We start from the raw sequence: 16,089 nt of genomic DNA, 5'->3' as shown, positions 1-16,089 counted from the left end.
AAATTCTGAATCTTTGATCAGCATAATGCAAAAGGGACATTTACTCTCCTCAATGGACCAGATTTGGTGTCCCTGTTTCTTTTTTAACACAGTATCAAAATTTTAATTACGTTGGCTGAATCCGCTCAGCTCAAGGTCCAGTCCAGAAGTCCAGAATGGATTTGGAGTCATATTATATTAATCAAGATGAGAAATAAAACAGAATGTGTTGACGTCTTAAAAAGGAGTTCTTGTCACATATAACTAATTGTGAAAATTTATCATCATACAGACTTTAGGTCTTATCGCCTAGCCCGATCAGAACCACACATGGTCTTCAGCATCAAATTCATGCTCAGAAATGACTTTCTGAAAACCAACGTTGAATTCAGAAATGATTTATCTCTTGTCCATTTTGTTTATTTGCTTTTCTCCTTTGACTCTGACCCATTAGCTGTTTTCATCTAATCATGATAAAAAAGAGCCGGGATCCCACCTCAGCCGGCGCGCTGGCCCTCACTTTCATTGCGCCACGGGGTTTTGATTGCACCCTCTGACTCGCGCATGCATTAGACTCCTTGGTCTGTGTTTCAAGACGGGTCGGGTGGGTTGCAGACATCGCCGCAGACCCCTGGCGCCTTTTATGTGGGCCGAGCCCCGCCCTGGGGCTACGACAGTCCACCCCGGTGACGCTTTGGCCGCGGCCCCTGGGAAGCGCCTTTACCCTGAGCCTTTCCAAGCCGACCTAGAGCCGGTCGCGGCGCACCGCCTCATATGCGGTACTCCCCAGCTTGCCATGTGTCGCTCACACCCTCCAGCTGGCTGTTAACGAGGTTCTTTTGTCCCAGAGAAGTACTCGTATCGGTACTCGGTATCGGCCGGTACCCAAATGTAAGTACATGTTCTTGTACTCGGTCTGAAAAAAAAATCGGTCCATCCCTATTGAGAATTATAGATCATTATTTCTGATCTGTGCCAGATTTCTACTGCACATAGCAATCACGTGATGAATGTACAATCTGTGTGAAGGTGGGGGGAAAACCTAATAAACTGGAGTTTTAATACTTTCTATATACTCAGTGACATACTCACATTTTTAACCTGTCCCAGACTGAACAATGCACAGAATGACAAATAAACATTACAACTGCTCAGGTATTCTGTCAACCCGATATCACACCACGGCATGTAATAGACCCGCCTGTCCGCCAGAGGATAGCGTGTCAGCGTCACGTTTTGCATCACCGATGCGTGAATATTACATTTGTGTGTTAAGGTTGCGGTACCAGTAGGGGGCAACAAAACCACTCACTTAGGTTTAGGAAAAACATCATGGTTGGCCTTAACATTAATACGTAAACTAAGTAAAATACGTACTGAAACAACGTAACATCAGTATGGAAAACACGTCACAAACGTTTCCACAAAAATGTAACTTACAAAACAATCTTTGTTGGACCCATCCACCTCACCTCCCGCCCATCATAAGCGGTCTTTCTCACTTTTTATTCTACGCCACTAGCTCTGAGTGTAGCATATTCACGCGGATGCATTTACATTGCAGTCAGTACAGACTACACGGCGTACACATGACACACCAAAAGCAAGAAAGGCCTTCTTATTACACACTTTTGCCTAGGGCATTATCATGCTGATTCTGTATACTGTGCAGTAAAACGTATCTTCTGTAACAATGCCCAACATACTGTATTGTAAGGCCTCGTGAAAAATCCACAGCAAGTTCTCATAGTGGATTGAACAACATCTCCCTGGACCATTTAATGGAAAATTCTGCTTATACAGAAATAACATAGAGACGAAGCATAAAATGTGACCAGAAAGGAGGGTAGCATAATAGAGAGCCCCAGAGAATGAAACAAAGGGAAAGAATGTGACAGAAAGAGGCCTGCATTGAGCAATGACACAGAGAGATGAGAGCCAGCTAAAGACAGACACGAGCTGACAAAGGGAAAGAGCTATGTTTCAACAGCCGCCCAGTTATTCATGAGTGTCCAAGAAGTCTGCTGTCTCGTGAAAAGTCTGGTACGGTATTGTTCTGTGTGTGTGTGTGTGTGTGTGTGTTACGTCTGAGTTTTGCCCTTGGTTAAATCAGTCACGGCTCCTGGTTTAAAAATAGCACCAGCGAGGATGCAGAGCTATTTATACTCTTCACACACCCTGCCTGCAAGCAAGCTTCAATGCATCCCTGCTCGAGTGTGTGCGTGCGTGCGTGCGTGCGTGCGTGCGTGCGTGCGTGCGTGCATGCGTGCGTGCGTGCGTGCGTGCGTGCGTGCGTGTGTGTACGTGACGACCAATTGAGCTCATTTTAATTCTTGCTTTGCTTCGCTCTATTGCTTTGAGCTGAGTCATTCATTTTCTTTCTCTTTCTCCCATCGTCTTTGTTTCTCTGTATTCTATGCAACCAACACACACACACACACACACACACACACATGCACTCACACAGAGTGAGGGGAACTGCCTGAATGAATGAATGAATCAATGAATGAATGAATGACAGCTGGTGAAGGAAGGAGTAGATTTTCCACAAACACATTCACAAACATATTTTTTTTTACAGGTAACAGTGGGTGCGTCATACTCCTGTATTCGCCTGCAGAAACAGACAAGAAAGGATGCAGCTGTGCTGAGGGAGGCTGATGGCTTCCTGCCACTGATGCACTCAAACTGATTCAGACGGGGATGCCATGGAAGACTTGCCAAAGCCAAAATACAACTTGATTTCCATAAAATGTCACGATAGGCTTTCTGCACATTGGATTTGCTGTAAGGAACACAGGGAAACTGTGCATCTTTGATGTCTTTACTCACATACATAATGGAAATATTGGGATGTAAGCAACATTAAAGGAGAAAAATAGGATTTTTTGGTGATAATCTGTGCAACTATTTAATTTCTACCTGCTGAATGAAGGTAGATGTGCTGCTTCATTGTACAATTGTGGAGTTCTCAGATATCCTGCCTCTTAAATGTGTCTCTCTATAGCTGCTACACACTGTTCTTAATGCTTTCCATTCAACTGCCTTTTCATTTTTCCAGTCTCCACTTGTTAACTCTTCAGGCAGACATAATTTAGTGCAGTTATATATCCAAAAGAATCACATTTAAAGTGATGGACTGTATATTTTCTGCAGCCATATTTCACGGTTGCATAATGTAGTCACAATAGTATAGGGAGACAGAGTGAAGAGATGACAGCAATTAGTAAGCTACCTGGTAGATACACCTGGTAGCTTGTTCTACTGCTGGTAGCAGGAGCTGTCTAATGAGACACAGGCTATTGTAATTTTTTCACCATTCTGTTGCTGCTCCCTGCTGTTCACTTCATGCCCAGTGCTTTGCCTCTCTGTTTCCTCTTTGTCTCTTAAGCATAATGAGTAACAAACACTTTCAGCATTCTGACCACTGGTGTTGAGAGGAGTTAGCATGTGAGACTCACACTGACTAAAACCTCAACGTCAAGTGAATTTAACCATCAGTTTCAAGATTAAGTTAAAGAAGATAAGGACCTTTAAGTCTTAAGAGTATTTAGATATAGAGGAGTAATGTCTACCTGATCAGAGAACAAAGTCGCTCTCCCTCTGTGTTGTGTTGTATCAGAGCTTCTCCGTGCTTTGTTTTTATGTATAGCCTGTCCGGCTGCGCATGCCCAGACCCATGGCATCGTCACGGAAGCGTAACGCCCACCCTCCGGTTCCCCCTCAGGTAAACAGTTAGCTTTGTCAGCACTGTTGTTTTCACTGTTAGCATCGTAAGCTGCCAGCCGCCAGCTCAGCCGTCACCATGTTGAGAGCCGTGTGGAGGCAATCCCTCAATCATAGATACTAGGGATGCACCGATCCGACTTTTTCAGCCTCAATACCGATAGTGATACCTGGGCTTTGAGTATCGGCCGATACCGAGTACCGATCTGATACTAGTGTTTAATTAATAAGCTGTATGCCTCACTGTGTGGAAGTGACTGGGATCATTCTTTTATATGTAAGGCAGCATCAGGCTTGACTTAAACATTGCTTTCTTAACTTTGTAAAACAAAATCTGACATATAAAAACATAGATATAAATTTACTGAATTGATATTTATTATTAAAATAATAAATCGTACACCAGCGACTTGAAAAAAATCATCAAAATCACAGGAATTACAATTGAAGTGTAAACCTTTTTAATTCAGCAACAAATTGGTCAAAACTTAAACAGAAATTAAAATTACAGTATATAATGTAAATAGTATATAAACATAAAATTGAATTGAATAGATCGGCCCCATTGTCACCGCTATCTGATCCAGCTTTTTGAGTCTGTATCGGCCCGATATCCGATACAGTGTCGGTGCATCCCTAACAAATATGAATACATCGGTGACCCCTCCTACGGACCTGACCTCTGTAGCGCCCACATCCCCGTGTGGGGATCCCACTGTTCTCTCAAAACCTTGTTATGATGCTTTACTGAGAACAATTTACACCACCATTGTGTGTGTTTGCATGTGATGTACAGTAAGTGTAATGTAATGTGAAAGAGGAACCTGCTGAGTAAGGCTTTTCTCTGAATAAAGAGCAAGTATATATCTCCACCGACATAGCCATGTGTGTGTGTGTGTGTGTGTGTGTGCTTGACATAAAGTGTGTGAAGGTGAGAGTGGAGAGTATTCCAATAACCAGAGTGGGGCTGTTATTAGATTTGGATCCCTGCACTCTTTATTAAACCTCAGTTCAATTCAGTGTAATAGAGAGAGAGCAGAGTTGCATCTTTATGAAACAAGGGGGACACAACCGGAGACACGCTAACACACGCCTACACACACACTCAACCAGGAAGAGAAAGGGGGATGACTATGTACAGTAAAGTAGTGCAACAGGGATGGTCATCATAACCTGTAACATATGAGTAGAACAATACATGCTAATGCTCTGGAGGGAGAATACAGCACACATGGAACCACATAGACGGAGTATTACATAGCAAAACAAGGTCATACAGAAACAGAAGAGATGAATAGGTATAAGAAAATTAAGTTTAATGACAAGGACGGAGGTGGACATGAAATAGGAGAAGCAGAGGTGGCTGGCAATTAAGAAGGTGATGTGGGAAAAAGGATGAGTGGACCCCAGAGTAGACGCAAGACTGAATGAAGTAGAGGGCCAATAAATAAGAAGCAGGAGGGATAGTCACACTGCTCTGAGTCAAATGTGTGCTGTGGTTTGCTGCATGTTCGTCCTCACAGGACTTCTTTTGCTTAGAAGAGGGCGAGGGAGTGGTGCAGTCTCTGGCTCATCAGTATTCAACTGAGAGAGAGATGGAGGGGGAGAGAGAGAGAGAGAGAGAGAGAGAGAGAGAGACTGAAAAAAATAAAGACTTGACAAGTTTAAGAAAAAATTTAAATATGGAAACAATGAGAAATGGCTTGCTGTGAATGACAGCAGAGACCGAAGAAGGAGTGGAGCAAAGGAAGAAGGCGAGAGAAAAAAAAGGAGGGCGGGAGTGTTGTAAATTATAGTGGGAGGAGGCGGAGGAGGAGAGGAGGGAGGAAAACTCCAAGGCTGACTCAGAGGGATCCCTCTTCTCTTCTCATCTCATCTCCCCCCCTCCCTCCCAGGCTTGAGGTGCGCTACATGACACTCCTCTTCTTTCATTCTGCTTTTTATTCCATTTCTCATTCTTTCTCTCCTTCTGTGTCAACCCTCAGGTGGAGACAAAAATAGAACAGGCTACCTAATAGTTACCCTCTGTCTTTGCTTCTTTTTTTTCTCTTACTCCAGGGCAATATCACATACAAGCCCGGCTCTGATGGCACAGAAATAGAAACAAACTATATTAAAGGACCAGTGTGTAACAATTAGAGGGATCTATTGGGTGAAAAGGAATATAATAAGTATGTTTTCTTTAGTGTATAATCACCTGACAATAAGAATCATTGTGTTTTTGTTACGTTAGAATGAGCTATTTATATCTACATAGGGAGCGGGTCCTCTTCACGGAGTCCGCCTTGTTTCTACAGTAGCCCAGAACGGACAAACCAAACTCTGTTAACTTTTCCTGCTTGGGCTGGAATCGCTAACGTTACTCACTCCCATCGCCGCCGCTCTCTCTTGCTTCACTACTCGCTTCCCACGTACACTCTAAGCACTCTACTCTTACAACACCTGGCTCTAGTGAGGGCCATTCACATTTTTGCGTCGGTCACCGTAGCAATCCTACACGCTTGGCTTATCTGCAACCTCACCGTTAGATACCGTCAGATCCTACAAACTGTTCCTTTAAATACAATGGTTTATTATCATTAATATGCATGATGAGCACATGCAAACAAATCTACATCAAAACATGGACACACACTGATATGACAAAATCAGATCCAGATCTCATCACCTGGTAGACTGACCAGCAAGGAACAGAAAACAGTGGAGTTCTCCATCAGAGTATGCAAGTGATTGATTAGCTGTAGACCAGCCATTGATTGTCTGTTGATCGTTAATAGATCAGTGATAGATTGTTTGTTGTTGAGTCGTTAATCACACACCTAATCGTTTGATTGACGAGTCAGGGTGTCACATAAATGATGGTGTTTATGCCGTGATAAATGAACACGCTGTAATGAGCTGACCGGCGCCCGTACTCCGGCCTCCGCTACATATTATTACATGACAAAAATGAAATTGCATGCGGCTGCATGGGCGAGTTGGGTTGGTGAGTGGTCAAGGGGCTGAATACAAGGACATTAATAACAAGAATAAACTCAAAAGGAAACTGAATTCTTTGTTGTTTGATTGTTTTTCATTTCATTCCTGCATGCATTTGGAGAGAGAGAGAGCTCAACAAGAAGAGGTCAAAACACAAGGTTTTTCAAAATGTGTTAAAAGCTTCTCTACCTGACATTACCGGCTAAGGACGTGACCTTTACATGCGCATTTTCACACCCATGACTGCAAAGTAGGGTGTCACTGTGCAGGACAGAAAACGCCTGTTGTTAACAACCATCTGGAGTCACTCAGTCAGTTCGGCCCCGCACTCGCCGTGCCCAACTCAAACAGTGTGCGTCACATTGTACATGATAAGAGTGATTGTAAATCAAAAGCATATCGGTGTTCCTGTTGAATATGTATCTGTGTCAGTCAATGGCTCCTGTTTATGCAGCAGTTTTCCTGTTCATGTTTATTTATACACTGATTAACTCTGCAACTGCTGTTTATGCCGTGTTTCTAATTAGCATTTTGTACGAGGCTACATCTCGGTAAGTTACAAGTATATATGTGTGTTAGGCGAGCATGGGTTTTAATTTCAGTGAGCGGGTAAGTGTGGGATGATCCTGTGAGCTAGAGGTGCACCGTATGGACATGTTTGGAAAACAAAAAGATAAAAAAAAGCAAAGAGGATGAGAGTGTAATAGGAGGACAGGTGGTGTGGTCAGCGGGGAGCAGGTAGGTGCGTGGGCGGGACTTTGCACCCCACTGCTACTCTGATTGGACAGCTCGAAGGTTAGCTGTGACATCAACGTCCTTGCCTTGGGCTTGTGACCATGTCCGGTATCAATAACACACGTCACACACACAGCTTGGGACATAATGAATGACCGACGAGTGAAATCTGTTAATAAACCGACTAGCCTCAGGTCCATGCTGTGATAATAGTAATTTCTCCTGGGTAAAATGGGACACACAAAACCCTCATCCCCAACAACACACTCTTTCCTCCAATGCCCCCACGCAGTATGCACTACGCTATTAAACATCTTTGTGGCCTCTCAGGGTTTCCTTGTGGGGGTTGGTGACGACATATTAACAAATAGTAATATGTTTGAAATGGGCTTTTTTTAGTATGATGCTTTTTTATTCACCTCTCTTGAAGCTAAGACGATCGACACATTTGCCTTAAGGGGCATAGCTAGCAGGTAGTAAGCACGTGTAATCAGTGATAAGTTGTAGCTCACAAATGTGTGTAAAAAGTGCTATCATCGTTTTAGCCTTAAGGAAGGTTCTTTTAGGATTACAGTGCACCCAATTTTAACCTAAGGAAAAAAAAATGTGAATATATAATTCAAAGGTGCTCAATATAAAATTCTGAAAATATCTAGTGCCTCCACACGGCTCTCAACATGACGACAGCTGAGCCGGCAGCTAGCAGTTAACGGTGCTAACAGCACTAGGAGTGCAAACAACGGCAACAGTGCTGACAGAGCTAACAGTGTTAACCTGAGGGGAAACTGGAGAGTGGGTGCTACTCTTCGGCGACAACGCAATCAGCTGTAACTGCCATATGAGAGCAGTGCAGAGTGGGGCAGCTCACATGCACTAAAAGCATAGACGGCCGGCCCGTGTTTATGTAAACAAAGCACAGAGAAAGTCAAACTACAACACACAGAGGGAGAGCGACTTCATTCTCTGCTCAGGTAGACATTACTCCTCTATATCTTTACATTGCAAATAGCTGCTATATTTATGCTCTGGCTATCGTATAGACAACTTCCTGTCTAGTATCTCAGTGGGAAAATCTTGGTAATCACAGGAATTGTGTGACACGTTCTGGGGTTCAAGTTGATTTAATTTCTACTTTGATTATCTCAAGTGATAACAGCAGACTTAGTTTGGCCATTAATATATTTTACAAATTACTTTATGACCCCTGAAAAAGAGAAAATCTGATAGTGTACTTATAAAAGGATGTGACCATTGTCAAAATCACATCTAGAATACCATTCCTTGGTATCTTTAGCTTATATAGATTCTTTCCCACTGACTAAGTTAATCGGTCAATGTTGAATGTCCATCTCAACATTTTTCTTAAAGGGACTATTTGTAACTTTGTACGCGCATAAATGTAGCGGGTCGGCACACATGCGCGCTCGCATATGCGCGATCGCGTGTAGCCGCTGTACCCTCCTCCTCTGCCTGCTCGCCTTCACTCAGACAGCTCAGCTCGCTCCACCTCTAGACGTGAACGCGCTCTCACTACACACTGCAGAAGAGTAAGTTTAGCTCTGAGAATATCTAGTGAATGTACAGTGGACGTTTGTGTAGAAATAACTGCTGCAGCTCCTCCAGACCAACAGAGGTTTTCCGTGTCTTGTGAAGTGACGGAGCTCTACAGAGATTTACGTTGTCTTCCCGTTACCGACCGGGTGCCGGTGTCTCCCTGCTCTCTCCAGCTGCGGGCGGAGAGAGCAGGGAGACACGCTGGAGAGCCCCGCTGCCTCAGCCTGCACTTAGGCAGGAAAAGCCAACACTAGGATCAGATCTATATCATGTTCATGGAGAGACCTTCGTCTGGTCAGCTAACATTACTGCCAAGCAGCTGAAATATAGAGTGATATTGTGGTTTTAGCTGACTTGTGTCGCCTCACTGTTTTGAGCGATGCTCGTTCAGGTATATTGAGAGCGAGCAAGCGCGAGCCCGACGCTGACTTTCGTTGATTTCACGGCCACAGGTGTCGCTGTTAAGAAGCATTTCTGAAAGTTACAAATAGTCCCTTTAAGTGCCATCATTAAAATCATGCAAAAAGTCGCACATGTTGACAGGTAGCTACGTCTCATAAATGCTGTCATATTGTAGAGTAACTTTAAACGCATTAAGTACACTGATATGAGATCCCAGGTTGTATTGTTGATGTAAGTGAGGTCTCACATTGTGTTAATGAATTGCAAGATGCACAGAAACGATTGCAGAATGTTTACTCCAAAATCAAAAAAACACAAAGCCTGTATAAGCATAGTGTACATCTGCTACTCATACAAAAAAATAAATGTACAATGTGTACGTGCGCATAGGTATATAAGAGATAGAAAGAGACAGAACAAGGGCAGAGAAAGACGGGGAGACATTTCTTCCATATGTGCCTCGGATATTAGGACAGCTAGTTGCTGAATACTTGAAGGATGCTGTTTATCTAACTTGTGGGAGGCAATTACTTACACTGTGCTGCACAGAGACAAACACACAAGCACACAGGCAGACACACACTTACAGATTCACACATCTGCACGCAGCACATACACAAGCAACAATTGAGAGTTGCTCATACTTGCACATACACAGACATACCCACACATACGCACACACACACACGGTACACTTCATGCTATTACTAGACAGAGAGGAAGTCTAATTACCGGTAATTCAACCCAAGCTCACTGTGGGAGGCTAACAATGATATTTAGTCTAAATTCAACACTCGGCACACAGGCTTCTCGTCCAACCTGATCTGCATGAAGCAGATAAAAAGATAAAATGGATGAATATTTCTAAAAATCAAAGTAAAAAATATGCAGGTAAAAGAAAATTGTTTCTCAGAACCAAATGAATTTTATGAAACTCACTAAAAGGCATAATTTGATCATTTTTATTTCTGTCTTAAAATTACATGTCAGAGCTGTTACGCACTTACAACCTGTTGCTTGGTAACGGACAGATGCATATGCATTTTAAGTCTTAACAATAGCAAGCTTTGTGGTCAAAAACATAATGCACTGTGCAGAGCTTCATTTGTATAATCTACTGGCTCTTGTTCAAAATACACATCAGTGTAGATATACACATGTAGCTATTGTCGGAGAGAATTAAATACACAAGAAGAGAAGCATACCTTCAGACATTTGGTTCAACAGAAAGCTTTTGCAGTTCTATGACGTGCGATCAGTGTGCCAGCATTAGTAAATGGCTGAGCTACTGTGTGTGTTCCCAGAGATCATAACAGCAGTAATAGCTGCTTTCTGAGCCTGTGTGCAGCTAGACCTGGAATAATCCATTAAACCCAGTATATGTGTGTGTTTGTGTCGGTATAGCTAGTCCAGGTATCCTCCACTGCCCATAGCGGTGTTAATATTCTGCACACACTGGGTGCGGCCAAACCCCATTAATCATGTTTGTGAATGTCTAATCTCAACGTTACTTGTGCTGGTTTCATTTTCATGGCTGTCTGCAAGATTTATAATGGCGTTTGGAGAAGGTGTATGCAGTGTGTGTGTGTGTGTGTGAGTGTGAGATGTAATACATTGTTACGAAAGCATGCTCTTAAATGTGTCACCTTGTTGAGGAGAAGAATGTCCTGAACGTGCAGTTAATGCTCCCAGCGGGGGGGGAACCGGCATGTTGATACACACACATCTGTTCCTTTGAATGTGTTTGTTGTTCCTCTGTGTGTGTTACCTTCTCACACCTGCAGTTGTGTGTTGAGTTTGAGCACAGAGTGTGCACATCTGTGTGAATGTGTACGGGGTCCCAAGTGTGCGAAAAGCTTGACCAGTTTTACGGTGGCATGTGTCCCTGTTTCGTTACCATGGCGATAGTAAGTGGCCTTTCAAGAGATGTCCATCCGGATGATGAGATCAGATTACATCAATGAAGGGGAAGAGTAGAAACAAACACAGGGGTGAGCAGGGGAATGAGTATAGTGAGGGGATGCAAGAAGGTGGGGGGTGATGGGCCGGGCAACCTGTTAATGGAGTGTACCAAAGGGATCATCAAACACACACACACACACACACAGCTGTGGCCAGATACACACATGTACACACAGACAGACCACAAAATCTGATCATCTTGGAAGCATCCATTTCTTTGAACCGCCATCACTGACATCAGCGCACACGCACACACACACACACACACACACACACACACACACACACACACACACACACACAAACCCTCAAACACCCCATGATGCCAAATGCATGCTAGTTTTGTGGTCCAGTGGCGGTCAGTGAGTGAGGGAGGACAAACAGATCTCATTACACGAGAGTCTGCTTGGAGAGCTGGATGTGGATGACCCCGCTAAATGGCGGACGGCGGGGCTGTTTGTCTAGACGAAGGCTGTCTAGAGACATTGATCTCAGACAGCAGACCAATGGACTGACAATCACTGAGTAAAGACTGGGAGTTTTTCCAAGCAGTTCTTCATCGCCGAGGAGAAACTGATTGGATAAAACATGTCCTCATGGGGACACTAGCATCATTGAAACTAAGCACACATTAAGGCCCCTCTACTGTTGTTCATGGGGGGTAGAAGTGCATCTATCAATGCTAGTCTACGTGGAAAAGGAAGGATGAAAATGTGGAATCACGTGCCAAATTTGAGAACTTTACACATCTCAATCTCACAAAATGAAAATATGAAAATAATTGTCTCCTTAATGATTTATAGTTTTAACCACTTTGTCATCCTTCTTTCAAAATAATAATAAAAAAATATAAATTTTACCTTCATGTTCATCATCATCATCATTAATGTCAATGGCATAATCCTCATCGTCTTCATTATACGGGATGTCAGCTATAAGGCATCACATGAATTAATACATAACTGATAAAAAAGGTAGTGTCATTTTTTTTCATTATAGTGTAAATACTTAATGACTGAAAATGGTAAACACATTAATTAAATCACAATGCTCAAACCTAAATATACGTATTGGCTGTCTACAGTTGAGTTAGTAGCACTATCCCACCACAACATACTGCTATATGCTGATGACAAAAGATTTAAAAGAGCATAAAACACAGTTGAGTGCTACTCATGCTGCAAGTCAATGTTTGAGAGGGTGAGGGAGGACGGAGTGTAACAGATGATTTGAACAGATGAATTGTGTAACGATATTTGAGCCAACAAGAAGGATTCTCACACACGTAATGATCGCGTTTGGCAGGCTGAATCCCTTTAGCACAAAGAGCGTCTCCTGTTCAATTTGACCTGGATGGGATGGATCATCTCGTTAGACCCTTCCCTCTACTTTCAAAATAAAAGCTGAGTGGCATTCTTTAACCACCAGATATTAAGAGCAGTACTTGGTTTAGAAAAAATAAAATTATCATGTTCTTTTGTTTGTGATTTAATTTGATTTTGTGTGAGTCTTTCTTGGGTGTATGTTTTCGCCTAAGCCTAAGACAATTTTCTATCAATATGTGATGGACAAAGTTTTTTAATCTTGGACTGTGGCTACATTCAGAATGACGGCCTTTTCACAATAGCTGTGGTGCAAATCCAACATACTATGAATAAACCAGACTACGGTAAGAGGATCAGTTGGATTGCCAGAATTTGGCTGAACTTTGCAACTTTACAGTGCCGATCGACACAATCTCAAGTGCTCAGAAGAGGCCGAAACAGCTGGAGGAGAGAGCAGACTCAGAAATGAGCGTGCACATGATCAGCACGCTCAAATCTGATTTGCCCTTGTGCCTGTGCGCTTTCAAAAGTTGACTTGCAGACTGAGTAGCGCTCAAAATTTGTTTTGTGCTCTCTCAAATCTTTTGTCGTCAACATACCTCCATACCGCTACAACATGGATAACACACTGAATATGACTGCTAACCTTTATGGTGAATCTTAACAGGAAATAACTAAAAGGAGGTTGTTGTTTTTTTTAAGTTGGCTGTTGCACACTGCAAGAAAACAGTCAAGCTGTGTAAAAAGCAATACATAATTGAGGAAGATTCTTCAGTTTGCCTAAAATGGGTTTGGAATTTAAAGACACTCAAATTGTGATGAATTAATTGCAAGTAAGCAAAAACCAACTTCTAAGACTTTCATGTTAAGTTAAATGTCCTAGTTAAGTGACATGAGACAGTGTAGAACCAAATTGCTATGTGAAGTTTTGCTATAATTCTCTACTGTATTTACCATCTGAGTCCAGATCATCCGCCACTACAAGGAAAAAAGTCAAGAAATCATCATATTGTGCATTTCTTAAATCGTATATTAAAACACGCTTAGCTATCAACACACTTGACTGGGAATGTGCTACAGTCTACTGCTGAGAACTAAAGTACGTCTCCCATTAGAACAAAATCAATGTCTTCATTAAACTACACAGTGTGACACATCTTTCCCTGTACGGCACACAATATTCCTTGCCTCAACAGGCCACCAATCTGTCCTACTAACAGGTGAGCTAATAGACATTTATGCTAATGCTTGTAAGCATGGATGCTAACACATGACGCACACAGTCACAAACAGACAAATCATTTAGTGAGATTTACCCAGTCTGATCTCATCATAAAGATGCTCCTCTGGTACGGCTGGTGATTAACAAGGGTGTAAGGACGTTAACAGGAAGACGGAGATGAGTGTATGAGTGACTGAGTGTGTGTTTGGGGGGGTAAATTATCTAACTATAACTGAATCATCAACATATTTGTAGTCGGAAGCAATATTAGATTTAGCTTCAGGGTACAAACAACTCTGCTGATAATGACTTCACATATATGCACATTCACACACGCACACATGTAAGTTCAAGAGATAGTTTGGGTGTTTTGAAGTGGGGTTATATGAGGTACTTATCCATAGTCAGTGTGTTACCTACAATAGATGACGGTCCGGACGCCCCCAGCTTGGAGAAACAGACAGGACCAGCACCGGAGCAAAGCAATGTACTGCTGTGGACGGGGACGGCAGCAAACCGTATTGTAGCCACATAAGAATATTTCCATCGCTCTATCTTAGCGTCAGAAAGCCCTTTCCGACAAAGAACTGAAAGTGTCTATGCTCTCCTCAAAGCCAGCAGACTCAGATGACAAAAATCGTATAGATAAGTTTCACTTTCACTTCAGTTCCCCATCAGAAAATATTCTAAATATAGCGTACACTTAAACAGATTTTTTTTTTTTTTTTTAGGTGAGGCTTTCTTTTAGGTGGCTAAAATATGTTTTGCTCCCAAGTCACTACTCCTGTCTGTTTCTCCAAACTGGGGGCATGTCGACCATAATCCACTGTAATACACTGACTATATATAAATACCTCATATAACCCCACTTCAAAACACCCGTTTAAACTATCCCTTTAAGGGCTAATCAAACTCCCCGAAGGTGTAGGTGTGTTTCATTTGTTTGTTACCTTAACCAGGAGGAGACCGGAAAAGATAAATGAATAAATCCTTAATCTATCGTTTCCTCTTTCTTTCACTTGCCTTGCCTTTTCTTGTCCTCCATTGCAAATGAGCCCTATTACTATTAGCAACTCATCCATTTATGAATGCAGATTAGATGAAATGCATTATGTATCAAACCAAGGGTCATCCATCCCTAAAGGAAGTGGCTTCTCAGGCCTCTCTGTGCAGCAGGAAGGCTGGTCACTCCCTGCTACATGTAGGACTACTGCACTAAACCGAATTTGGGTGAATTAGGCTCTGAGATATTCAACAACCAGTTGACATCAATGACTTATTTCTCAGTTTATATCCCAAGACTACAGAAGCATAGTGAAGGCAACACAGTAATGGTTATGATGGTCAGTGTTGCGTATCGCAGCCAGATGGTTTACTTGGCTGGGCCATGGTGCTGGCAGCCATGCGACTGTAAGCTTGTTTCCTGCATGGCCAACATGAAAGAACGGCAAAACACTGTGTGTTCACATTAGTGGCAGGGTTATAGATTCAGCTGCACCGACAGAAAAGCCAGTGACAGCAGATCCATTCAGTAGATGGAGGCATACTGGCTGCTGTTGAGTCATCACATTTCCGATAACATTTGTGTCAACATCAGTATGCATCACCGTTCCAGACAATGCTGTATCATTCGGTTCTCAAGTGTTGAATCTGAATTGTTTATCGCCTATTTTAGTAATTCATGTGTAAATAACAGCTGTGTTTCCATAAAACAGACACAATACTATAAAGATGAGGCATCAAAAGCATACAGGAGGTAAACGTGTTTAAGGTCAGAGAAGCTGGAAGACATCTAGGAAGGGGTGGGAATACTTCAGTATGTATCCAGGCAGAGAGAGGGGGGTTCTTAGACTAGTGTTTGTGTGTTGTTTGATACTGAATGTTTCTGAGGAAGAAGGAGAGAGAGAGATTTGTGTGTGTGTTGTGGTTGTTTGCACAAAAAAATCCAAATTGAAATTCCAAATTGACCCTTAATCTGTACTTCCTGTGCCTCTGTACTGTAGATCTGAGAGGAACATGAGAGGTCTCAGCATGAGTGCGGCCGCTCTCTCTCTCTCTCTCTCTCTCTCTCTCTCTCCGGCCTTTCTGAGGACATGAGGGAACTGTTTCCATTAGGCTAATGCGGGTTTGATCCACGGTGATGTATGTGAAGTGGCAGGATGTAGGGTGTGGGGTCAACGTGGAGCTGGGTGTCTGTGGACAGGT

At 42.7% G+C, this 16,089-nt stretch overlaps 1 protein-coding gene across 9 annotated transcripts in view; it reads right to left on the bottom strand.

Moving 5' to 3' along the window:
- Positions 1–16,089, bottom strand: part of shank3a (SH3 and multiple ankyrin repeat domains 3a) — a 211,121-nt gene that overhangs the window by 55,841 nt on the left and 139,191 nt on the right. The window lies entirely within an intron of this gene.

Source organism: Sebastes umbrosus, chromosome 4 (genome assembly GCF_015220745.1).
Source record: "Sebastes umbrosus isolate fSebUmb1 chromosome 4, fSebUmb1.pri, whole genome shotgun sequence".
NCBI lineage: Eukaryota > Metazoa > Chordata > Actinopteri > Perciformes > Sebastidae > Sebastes > Sebastes umbrosus.
The sequence above is the reverse complement of the archived record's forward strand: the minus strand, read 5'-3'. Positions and strand labels throughout refer to the sequence as shown.